Here is a 10634-nt window from a genome sequence, read left to right on the forward strand (position 1 = left end):
ACAGATACCACCGCGTTGGCCCTCCGTAGCGGTTAGAGCACTTGACACTCCCGCCAGCAGTGTGTGAGGCAGCTGATCCCCAGACTCCCCACCAGATAGACACCATTTCCCAACTGCTCCTACCCTCGTGACAACCCGTGGGTATCGGTGCTTTCATTTCCTCAGAAGTCTCTTTCTTCCAACAAAGTGGGTCTCCAGAGAGGTGAGATGACTTGCCTGAGGGTGATCAGTGAGCTCAAAGAAGAGCACAGGTGAGGACCCTCCCACGCCTGGCGCAGCACTTACAGTTTACAGAGCACCTCCCTTCCTGGAGCAGATGCTTCCACCGCGGGCAGCCAGCACCCGTGTCTCTCAGAGGCTGGCGCCGGGCCTGCGTTTACAGGGAGCTGGAAGTGCATGACCTCCTGAGGGGAACTCACGTCCTCCAGTCACTGGTGAGTACAGGAGTATAAACACCCCAGCTCCCTTGCCCCACAGTGGGACGACTCCGAGACGTGACCTGCACTGTCTCCCAGGCACAGCTGCAGGATCCATCCAAAGCAGGGCTTTGAGATGACACACCCTTGCTTGGCTTCTGTCCCTTCCATGTCCTGGTCTCCCATCCTCTACCAGCCCTCCTGGGGATGCTTCACAGTAAGTAGACTATGTCAGGTTATGTTATACTATAGTATATGGAATCCTTTCTTTACTTTCACAGGAATCCTCGTCTCAGGCTCACCTCCTGGGGATCCTAACCTAAGACACCTGCCATAGTCTCCTTCATGCTTCCCTGTCACTGTCCCCACTGCACAGATGAGAAAACAGAATGGGGAAGTGACAGGCTGGAAGTTACAGAGCTGCCAAGCAGCCCAGGCAGGGAGTGGGACCAGGACTTCTAACCCCTCGTCCACGTTCCTTCGAAGGAAGGACGGAAGCTCCAGCCCTGGCTGGGGATGGAGTTTGTCCCTTCCTCTTTTCTCGCCTCCTGAGTGCTGTGAATCTTCCACAAACACCTACCCACATGGGCATCTCCCCGTACAGCGTGTCTGGGTCCCTGGGCTCTGCCTCAGCTTGTCCCTGAAGTGATTATGCTGTCTGATACTAAAATCAGTCCACTATTTCATGTCGGGCACATCTTCAGTGCTGCGTTTGACAATAATTGCAGCAGGCAGATCATAATACATTTAACACACCTTGAATTAGGACCTCTTGCATACATTTGCATGCAATTTGCATCTATTTGATTGGACTGGAAAAAAAAATCTACAGATGTGGCTCCTGAGGCAGGCAAGCTGGAGGGAGTGGGAGAGCACCACACTTGGCCCGCCCCAGGTCTGCGCCTGCTCGGGTGCTGAGCAGACTCTCACCTCTGCACCGCCTACAGGGCTCACCTGGGCAGGAGCTGGGCTTTTATATGAGCTCGCCTCACCCCAGGACTCACCATGCCTAGGAGAGGAGTGACGCCCCCTCTGTGTCCGAACCTCCACTGCTGTACATGCTACCCCAGACCATGCTCCATGAAGGCCAATGGCACCTCTGTTTGCTCACTGCCGGATTCTGAGACTGTTAGAGGAATGAACGAATGAACAAATAAACAAACGAATGCACACGGTCTGGTTTATCTTTCCAAAGCACAGTTCTGATCCTGTCCTTCTCTTTCTCAAAAACTCACGATGGCTCCCTGTAAACTACAGGACAAAATCCAGGCTTCACCCTGGCATTCGAAGCCTTTCACATGCTATTCCAAACCTCTGAGGGTACAAACATTGATTACACATCTACCCTGCAGGCCTGTGACAATGACCCTGAATTTGGCTTAGAAAGGGGAATCGGGGAGCAACTCGCCTGAGTCATGCATTTCCCGCTTCTCTCCCGCGCTTGGTTTGACTTCCCGGGGCCAGACCCTGGCTGCACTTCCCCAATCTTTCCAGGAGGGGGCGGCAGCGTCACTGGTTACAGGCTCCTGAGCATGGCAGAGATTCTTGGCAGGATGCGTCTGGGAGTGTCTGAAGGTGTGAGCCAGGTGTGGATGAGTGTGAGTGTTTGCAAGTGTGGGAGAGGGTCTGAGCATGTGCTGGAGTGTCCGGAGTGAGAGTCTATGGGTGCACTTATTCATTCGACCCTCTCACTTATTCACAAGCGTTCGTTAAGTGGCCACTCTGTGCCAAGCCCTGCTCTCGATTCTTAGGACACAGAGCCAGACGGATGTGGTCCCTGCTTTCATGAACCAGGGCTGAGGAGAGGGGAGACAAAGAAAAAAGCCAGCCAACAAATACAGTGATGTCACAGGGTGATCAAGACGACCTCAGGCTGGGGTCAAGACTTATTCAGACCAGGTAGTCAGAGAGCATCTCTCCAAGGAGGTGGCGCTGGGGCTGAGGCCAGAAGGACGAGGAAGGAACCCACCACTCAAAGATGTGGGAGGTCATTTCCTCGTTCCTGCAGAGGGAGTGAAGTGGGCAAGGGGCTTGCGGGGACGCGGGCAGGAGTTTGAGAGTGAGTTTGAGTCCAAGGATAGGAAGTCCTCCGACTCTAAACAGGGCGTGATGTGCTGTTCGGTTTGCAGTTTTAGGAACTCTCCTCTGCTGAGCAGAGAATGACTTGGAGTTCAGCAGGGAGACAGTGAGGCTGCGGCAATGGTCCAGGCAAGAGCTGACGGTAGCCGATCCCGGGCGTGATGTGGAGCTGCGGGAAGGAGATGGACTCATAAATTTTCGACTGTGGGGCGTGGGGCGAGAGGAGGAAGCACGGGCGCTCCTGGGCTCCTGGCCTGAACGGGGCGAGGCTTCTAAGTGGGAGCAGCTGTGTCAGGGGCAGTTTTGCGTTTTAAAGGCCTGCTTCTGCCTGGGGCCTCTGTCTCAGCTCCCTGGCCCACTGGACCAGCTGAGACCTTGGTGGGCCAGCCCCTCCTCCCGCCTCTTCCTTTCGGAGAGAGGTTCTGGGAGCAGCTGCCCTCCAGGCCTACTCAGGCTTCAGAGACAACATTCTGCTTGGACCCTATATGGAGGCCATCAGCACCAGGCTCCTCCCTCCTCCTGGAGCTTTATTCTCCACTCATTCAGTCCTTCCAGGCAGCGGGACATGAGGGAGACAGACCCTCTCAGGACTCCGGCTCTGGGAGCCCAGGCGCCATGTCGTGAGGAAGCCCAGGCCCCATGGCAAGCTGCCCCACTGGAGACTCAGCCAGCAGCCAGCACCAGCCACACAGCACACAAGTGAAGAAGCCTTCAGAAGATTCCAGCCCCAGCCTCTGAGCCAACCCTGCTGACGCCAGCTGGAGTAGAGCTGAGCTGTCTCCACCAGGCCTGCCCAAATTGCACATTCACGCACGCAATAAGTGTCGCTATTTTAGGTCATGACGTCGTGGGGTAGTGTGTTGTGCAGCAAGAGATAACTGGAATAATAACCTTGAATCCCAGCCCTGCCCTTACCAGCTGTGTGGGCTTGGCACAGTTGCTGAACCTCTCTGAGTCTTTGTCTTCAACTGTGGAATAAAAATAAGGATACCCATTATGAAGTGTCCTCAGGAGAAATCCTCGTAACACACAGAAGTGCCAACTCCCTTGTGAAGGGTCGCACAGACAGCGAGCAGACACATGGAAGCTGGAGCCTGAGGTTTGTGCAATGCATAGGCCAGGGGTCTTTGTCCCAGACCCCGAAGCACTCCCTAAAGAGCCAAGCTGGATTGGCCAAGGAAGGATGAGGTGGGGTCTGAAGAAATGGATCAGTAGGCTGCGGATTCCGTAGAAATGGACCCAGAGGCTCAATGCTTCAGGTCCAAGATCCTGAGTGTGTCCACTGAAGGGACTGCCTCCTGCAGGCGTGGCCCAGATGCCGTGCAGGCCCGTCCCACCCCGCGCAGCTCAGGACGTTGACCACTTCTCTTCCGGGGACGGCCGCCTCCGCCGCGGTTGCTCCCTGGACCTTATATCACCAGGACTTGGGAAGCATGAGGCCCACAGACGATTCTCTCTTTACCTCCCCACTTCTACCTCTCCCCCAAAACCTGCCCCGAAACCCACCAAGTCCTCAGGCCCCTCCGCACCTTCCTCTCTTCAGGCCACAGTTGAGGGGCTGTCTGCTGACCTACCACCTGACTCTGGCAAGACCCTTGGCCGGGCCAAGTCTCAGTTTCCTTACCTGTGCAGAGGGGGAATGATGATGGCTGTGTGCTGAGTTCTCGTGAGGATTAAAGATAGTAATAACGACCCAGAAGAACCTGGGCACGTCTAGGAGATGCTGGAGGCTGGGGGCGGGGACAACCACATGAAAATCCCCTGCAGACGGAGCTTTGCTCCCAGGCCTCCAAGGACTCTCCACCTGCCCTCGCAGCGCCCAGGCAGATCTCGGCTGGGCTGGTGACGTGGGCCACCACCGGAACCCTTGGCCACCCACAGTGTGGGATGCTGCCTGTTGCCAGGCAACAGGCCTCAGCTCAGGCCCTGGGCCTCAGGGTCAGCCGCCCACCAGCTGGCCTGCTATTTCTGGGCTGTGGGGGCTGCCAGTGGCCTCCTAGATTTCTTTGAGCCTGGGAGGGAGGAGGGGACAGGCTGTACTTTGGGGACTCCGTAAGTTGTCATGCCCCTTGAGAGGCAGCCCCAGGAGAGGCTAGAATGAAAGATCCCTATCCGTCATCACGTTTGGGGCTCAGCAAAGGGAAGGGAGTTGCCAAGACACAGAGCAAGTCAGTGGTGGAGCGTGGGCTCTAGAACGCAGATTGATCTCCTCATTCCCGTCTCCACTGGAGAGATGATGCATATGGTTCAGAGAGGTCAAGTGACTAACCTGAGATCACACAGTGAGAAAGCGGCAAAGCCAGTATTCTAGCCACATCTGTCCATTCCAAGACATCGTTTATGTACACTTGTGTTTGCAGGTGGGACTCCTTGGGGCCTTAGGTGTCTGCAGAAGTGTCTCAGGGGCCTCGGAGGGGAGGTGACAGAAAAGCTGAGCTCACAAGTGGGACTCTGTGACTCCTCCTCCATTTTCGTCCATTTTATTTGTGTCTTACAAGGAACAAAGGAAGGCTAGGATGTTTTGGAAAGATTGCCCACCCTTCAGCATCTTAATTACATCAACGTGAAAACTGAGGCTCACCCAGGGGAAGGGGCTTTCCCAAAGAGCCCAGCAAGGCCTAGAAGCCCGGCCTCCACATCCCCACCTGGGGCTTCCAGGGGGAGGGGAGAGAGACAACACGGAGGAGTACATTGGGACCTCGCGTGCGCCGAGCAGCAGCTAATAGGACGGTAACTCACTCCCTCTAGGCCAGTACCACGAGGGCCTCCCTTCATCCCATCACGTGGCCTGAGCAGCGCCTCGTCCCTCTCTCCCACTCGTCCTGGCACCTGGTGCTCTCAGGAGTCCTCCTGTCACTCACCGACTCACTTATTCAGTGCCAGCCTCCCCCCAGCTAGAAGGTCAGCCCCGGGGGCAGGGACTAGGTCCATGGTGGCAGGTGTCTCTGTCCTCCTGCACAGCACTCGGCTCAGTGACAGGAATGACGAAGCTGAGTGCTCACAGCACCCGCAGTGGGGACGTTTATCAAATTTGGTCGGGCCAGCCGCCATCCTCCCCTTCCTAACAATGCCGTGATTTCCTTTAAGGAGATCACCTTTCCCACATTGCGTGGAGCCTTAGCAATATGACAGATCCCTCTAGATAATTTCTGTAGCTCTCCCCTCCCACTACAGAATATAATAATAATAACAATTAATAATAATAATACCAAGGAACATTTACTGGGTGCTTCCTGAATGCCAGGTCCTGTTCTCAGCCTTACACACACCGCTTCATTTCATCTTCGCAGTTACCCAGGGACGTAGAGATGCGGCTCCCGGCCCGTCTGCAGAGGCCTGGAGAGGAGCTTGCTCGTCTGCAGCCGAAGGGGAGTGGGACTGAGGTAGGCTGGCCCGGAGGCTTCCTGCTTTATCACTGCCCTGTGGGGTCTTTCCCTCTGGCCCTGCTTCTTACTGCAACCACACAACCGAGCCCAGACATGTGGCCTCATCAGCCGCCTGGGACTTTAACTCCTGCGCAGAGTGACTCGAGGTTGGGAGGACTGGTGGAGTCGCTCCTCCCACAGGCAGGGCCCCGACAATCACGTAGCTGCCGGTTTGATTCCTGCCTGACCCCCAGCCTGGCTCTCTAGCCTTTAGGTCAATTCTCTGATCCCTAATAATCTCCCAATAAATCCTCCTTTTACGCGAGTACCAAAGAACCTAATGGAGAACCAGATGAAGAGGGGATGGATCAGCTAGCTGATGCTGTGGAACAAAGCACCCCGCAAAATCTGTGGATTCCAACAAGCAATTATTTCTCACAATTCTGTGGGTCTACTGGGAAGCTCTTCTTCTGGACTAGCCCATCTGGGGCGGGAACGTCTAGCACGGCCTCGCGTGCTGTCTGGCCGTCTCTGCTGGGATGGCCCATCTCTGTCTCACGTGGACTCCCGTCCTCCGGTGGGCCAGCTCGGCTCATTCACATGGTGGTCTCAAAGTCCCAAACAGCACGTGCTTTGCAAGCCTCTGCCTGTGTCCCATTGACCAGAGCAAGTCGCACAGCTGGGCCCCGAGTCAAGGTGAGGGGGGGCCACCAAAGGGCATGGATGGAGGAAGGGGATAATGTGTGGCCATTTTCACCATTTACCACCCGCGGGGATTATTAGAGGTGGCTGCTGGGATGATGGCTATTGTCCAGACGAGAAAACTAAGGCACAGAGAGGGCAAGAGCCTCTCACGCAGCGCACGGTGGCTAGAGGCAGAGTGGGGATCTTCCCCACCCTCTGGAATCTCTCACCTCAGGCCCCTGTTTAAGGCAGGGCCTGGTTTTCTGTCTGATGTGAAACAAGCTGATACAATAATCCTTGTAGAGTGACACTGAAACATTTGTTGTGCAAAATTAGCGAGTCCCATTTCCTGTGTGGAGTGCTGACCTGGGATAATTGCCTTTGTGCCCAGAAAAATAAGAAAGGAGCCTGAAAGCGGTTTCCAGAGCCCAGAAAGGTCGCCTTCTTTAAAAAATCAATTACCTATTCCCACTTCAGAGAAAGCGCTTCACACATGCATTTTACATTCAAAGTAGAAGTGAGCGCTCCCGGCTGAAATCTACCTGAAAAATCTTCCCAGGGACCCAGCGGCCAGACAGAGGCCCCCAATTACCTCGGCTATCGACGTTTCAGGCGGCGGAACGCAGCGGCCACCTAGATAATGAACTGCTCTTTCCACCCAGAAGAAAACCCCAAAGTGTACAGTAAGCCGCGGATTTGCTTTCTCGGGACTCCCCCAGGCTGGGCAGCGAACACGGGGGATCCTGCCCCTCTCCCCCTTCCCCTTCCACTTAATGGTCACGTAGAACAGGCTCATTGAAGAAACTATCTTCCTCAAGGTCTGCATGAGCTCCATGTCAGACAGACGCAAGTCCAGCCCTTGTTCTGCCGCTGCCTAGTGGTGCCAAATTGGCTAATGACTCAGCAGCTCTTGACCTCGGTTTTCTCATCTGTAAAATGGGCAGGATAGAAGCTCCTCACCAGAGTCGGCGGTACTTTGTGGGAAGGCCAGGTGGGGGGTGAGCCTGTGTTCCTGGGGCCTGAGCCTCCTCCTGGTCCTGATGGGGGGCAGCCCAGGGTGGGCTCTGCAGTAGGGGGCAGCCTGGGTTCAACCCCAGCCCTGCCGCCCAGCAGCCAGCTGACTTTAGGCAACACTTCTCTTCTCTGTGCCTTGGTTTTCTCATCTGCACAGTGGGACTATCCATGGTGCTACCTCGTAGGGCAGATGCCAGGAGCCAGCCAGCTAATATCTGCTAAGCGCTGAGGGAGGCATGTGGTGGCCTTGCCCCAGAGTTGCGAGGAACAGTGTGAAGGAGGGAGGATGCGGAGTGAGGTCAGCTCCACTTTCAACCTGTTGACCTTGAGGTGCCCTTGGATGGACGAGTGGAGTCATGGGCACGTTTGGATGCAGGGCTGAGGCCCCGGGCAGGTGGCTGCGGCACAGACGGCTGAAGGTGTGGCAATTTCACAAGCCCCGTCATGTGATGGGGAAGTGGTGTCTGGCTGTGTCCTTCTGGTAGAAGGAAGAGTTTGAAAGGCAGATGTGAGCCCTGGCCTGGGACCCCACCACCCTGAGAAGGAAATTTCTCTGAGAAAGGTAGTGACAGCCCTCTGTGTCCATGCCTAGGCTGAACCAGGTTCAAGTAACCCCCTCTCACTGTGCCCCGTCCCCATATTTAAAATGAGGACAATAATGTGCTGCTTTCAGGGTGCTGGTCATTAGAGATGTCTCCTGTACGTAAGGGCAGGACCCTGAGAAAGGGTTAGTCACTAGTTGTCATTATTGTAGCTGGTCCCCTCTGCCAAGTCCAATGTCAGCCAATCCTGGTGGCTCTGCCTTCAGAATCTCAGAGGAGACTCTGGCTCCCTCTCCCACCTCCACCTCCACCAGGCCCAGCACGGCCGCCTCTCCCAGGGTTACGGTGCTGGCCTCCCCACACCCCTCGCCCCCCGCTTCTCTAACTACCCCACACCCCAAATCTACGCCCAACATAGAAGCTGAGGGACCTTCTGAAAATGGCATCTAGATCCTATCACTCAGCTCAAACCCTCCGAAGTCTCCTCCTACCATTCAGAGGAGACACCAAAGACCTGGCAGTGGCCTGCAGTGCCCTGCGTGGTCTGATGCTCCAACCTCATCTCCTCCCCTCGCTTACTCTGCTGCGGCCACCCTGGCCTCCAACCCACCCAGATCCTCCACTCAGGGCCTTCGTACCTCCTGCTCCCCCTCCTTAGCCATCCGCCCAGCTTACCCCTCACTTCAGCCAGGCCCCTCCTCAAACGTCACTCTGCGGGGAAGCACCCTGGCGCCCGACCCTCTCTGTCCCATTGCCCTGATTTCTCCCCTTCGAAGCACTCACCGCCTGCTGCATACTTTTATTGATGTCTGTCTCCCTGCACTGGGCTCTAAGTGCCAAGAAGGAAGAAGCAGATTGCATGCGTGACTCTGGATCCCCAGCCGTTGGCTGCAGCCTGGCTCAGAGTAGACCCTCCATGACTGGAACCATAACAGCAGCTCTCTCTTGCTGACCTCTGAGAGGGAGCTGGGCCTCTGATGTGCATTACAACCCATAACCGTGTGTGGTCAGTTACCACTAGGACTCCCTGGCAGACACAGGAGGATGCTGAGGCTGGCAGAACCCCATGACCTGCCCTGGTCACTCTGTGGCTAAGAGGATGCCTGAGGTGCTGGGTTGTGCCCCTCAAGGCAGCTCAGGCCATGAGTCCGAGCGCAGGAAAGTCAGCAGGCAGATAGGCAGAGTTCCAAGTAAGCACCTGGAGCCCAGGGCATGTGTGGGCAGGGGGACAAGTGAGCTCAGCCTCCCAGCGTCACCAATGCCCAGGCAGGGCTGAGGCCTCAGGCAACAGCGTCCGGACACACCAGCACCTGTGCTCCTCCCAGGCCCCGAGCATCCATGCAGGTTCCTTTCAGAGCCAGTGGGCAGGGTGAATGGGCACTGGGCCCTGTCGGGGCGATTAGAGAGCGCAAAGCTGAAGGCTTGGCAGCTCGGGATGTGGCCTGGGGAAGCTTCTCTGGGCAAACGCAGAATAAAGGCCCTGCCTGCCCCTCTTGCCCCCGCCCGCTGCCAGATTATGTAATATGTCAATGCTGCCAGTGGCATGCACTCAGCCCTCTGCGAACTCTGTCTACACCCCAGGAAATGAGTCTCAGGAGGACGACCCAGCTGGCTCACATTCCCGGCCTGCCCAGCACACACACACACATATTCGCACATGTGTGCACATGCACACACACACTACTGTCCAGAGGAGAGCAGAAACCTGGCTTTGGAGTTGGTCACTCAAGGAATCTTTATTGAAAAATGGGCAGAGGATCTGAACAGACGTTTTTCCAAAGAAGACATACAGATGGCCAAGAGGCACATGAAAAGATGTTCAACATCACTAATCATTAGGGAAATGCAAATCAAAACCACAATGAGATATCACCTTACCTCCATCAGAATGGCTATAATTAACAAGACAAGAAATAACAAGTGTCAGAGAGGATGTGGAGAAAAGGGAACCCTCATACATTGCGTGGGAATGCAAACTGGTGCAGCCACTATGGAAAACAGTATGGTGATTTCTCAAAGAATTAAAAATAGAGCTACCATATGATCCAGTGGTTCCACTTCTGGGTGTTTATATGAAGAATATGAAAACACTAATTTGAAAAGATATTGGACCCCTATGTTCATTGCAGCATTATTCACAACAGCCAAGACTTGGAAGCAACCAAAGTGTGCAATGGATGCATAGATAAAGAAGATGTGGTATATGTACACAATGGAATACTACTCAGCCATAAAAAAGATGAAATCGTGCTATTTGCAACAATGTGGATGGACCTTGAGGGTATTATGTTAAGAGAAATAAGTCAGACAGACTAAGACAAACACCACATGATTTCACTCATATGTGGAAGATAAACAAACACATGGATAAGGAGAACAGATTGGTGGTTAACAGAGGGGAAGAGAGTTGGCGGAGGGCAAAAGGGGTAAAGGGGCACATATATATGGTGACGGATGGAAACTAGACTACTGGTGGTGAACACAATGCAGTCTACACAGAAACTGAAATATAATGACGTACACCTGAAATTTAC

At 54.8% G+C, this 10634-nt stretch overlaps 1 long non-coding RNA gene across 1 annotated transcript; it reads right to left on the minus strand.

The window, feature by feature from the left end:
- Window positions 1-1349: 1349 nt before the first annotated feature.
- LOC139078183 (uncharacterized) lies at window positions 1350-9532 on the minus strand. The gene is made up of 4 exons (XR_011531023.1): window positions 8884-9532; window positions 4120-8036; window positions 3411-3463; window positions 1350-2664 (listed from the first exon to the last, which is right to left on the minus strand). It is a non-coding gene; the product is annotated as an uncharacterized lncRNA (long non-coding RNA).
- Between the last annotated feature and the right edge of the window lie 1102 nt (window positions 9533-10634).

Source organism: Equus przewalskii, chromosome 21, assembly GCF_037783145.1.
Source record: "Equus przewalskii isolate Varuska chromosome 21, EquPr2, whole genome shotgun sequence".
Classification (NCBI taxonomy): domain Eukaryota; kingdom Metazoa; phylum Chordata; class Mammalia; order Perissodactyla; family Equidae; genus Equus; species Equus przewalskii.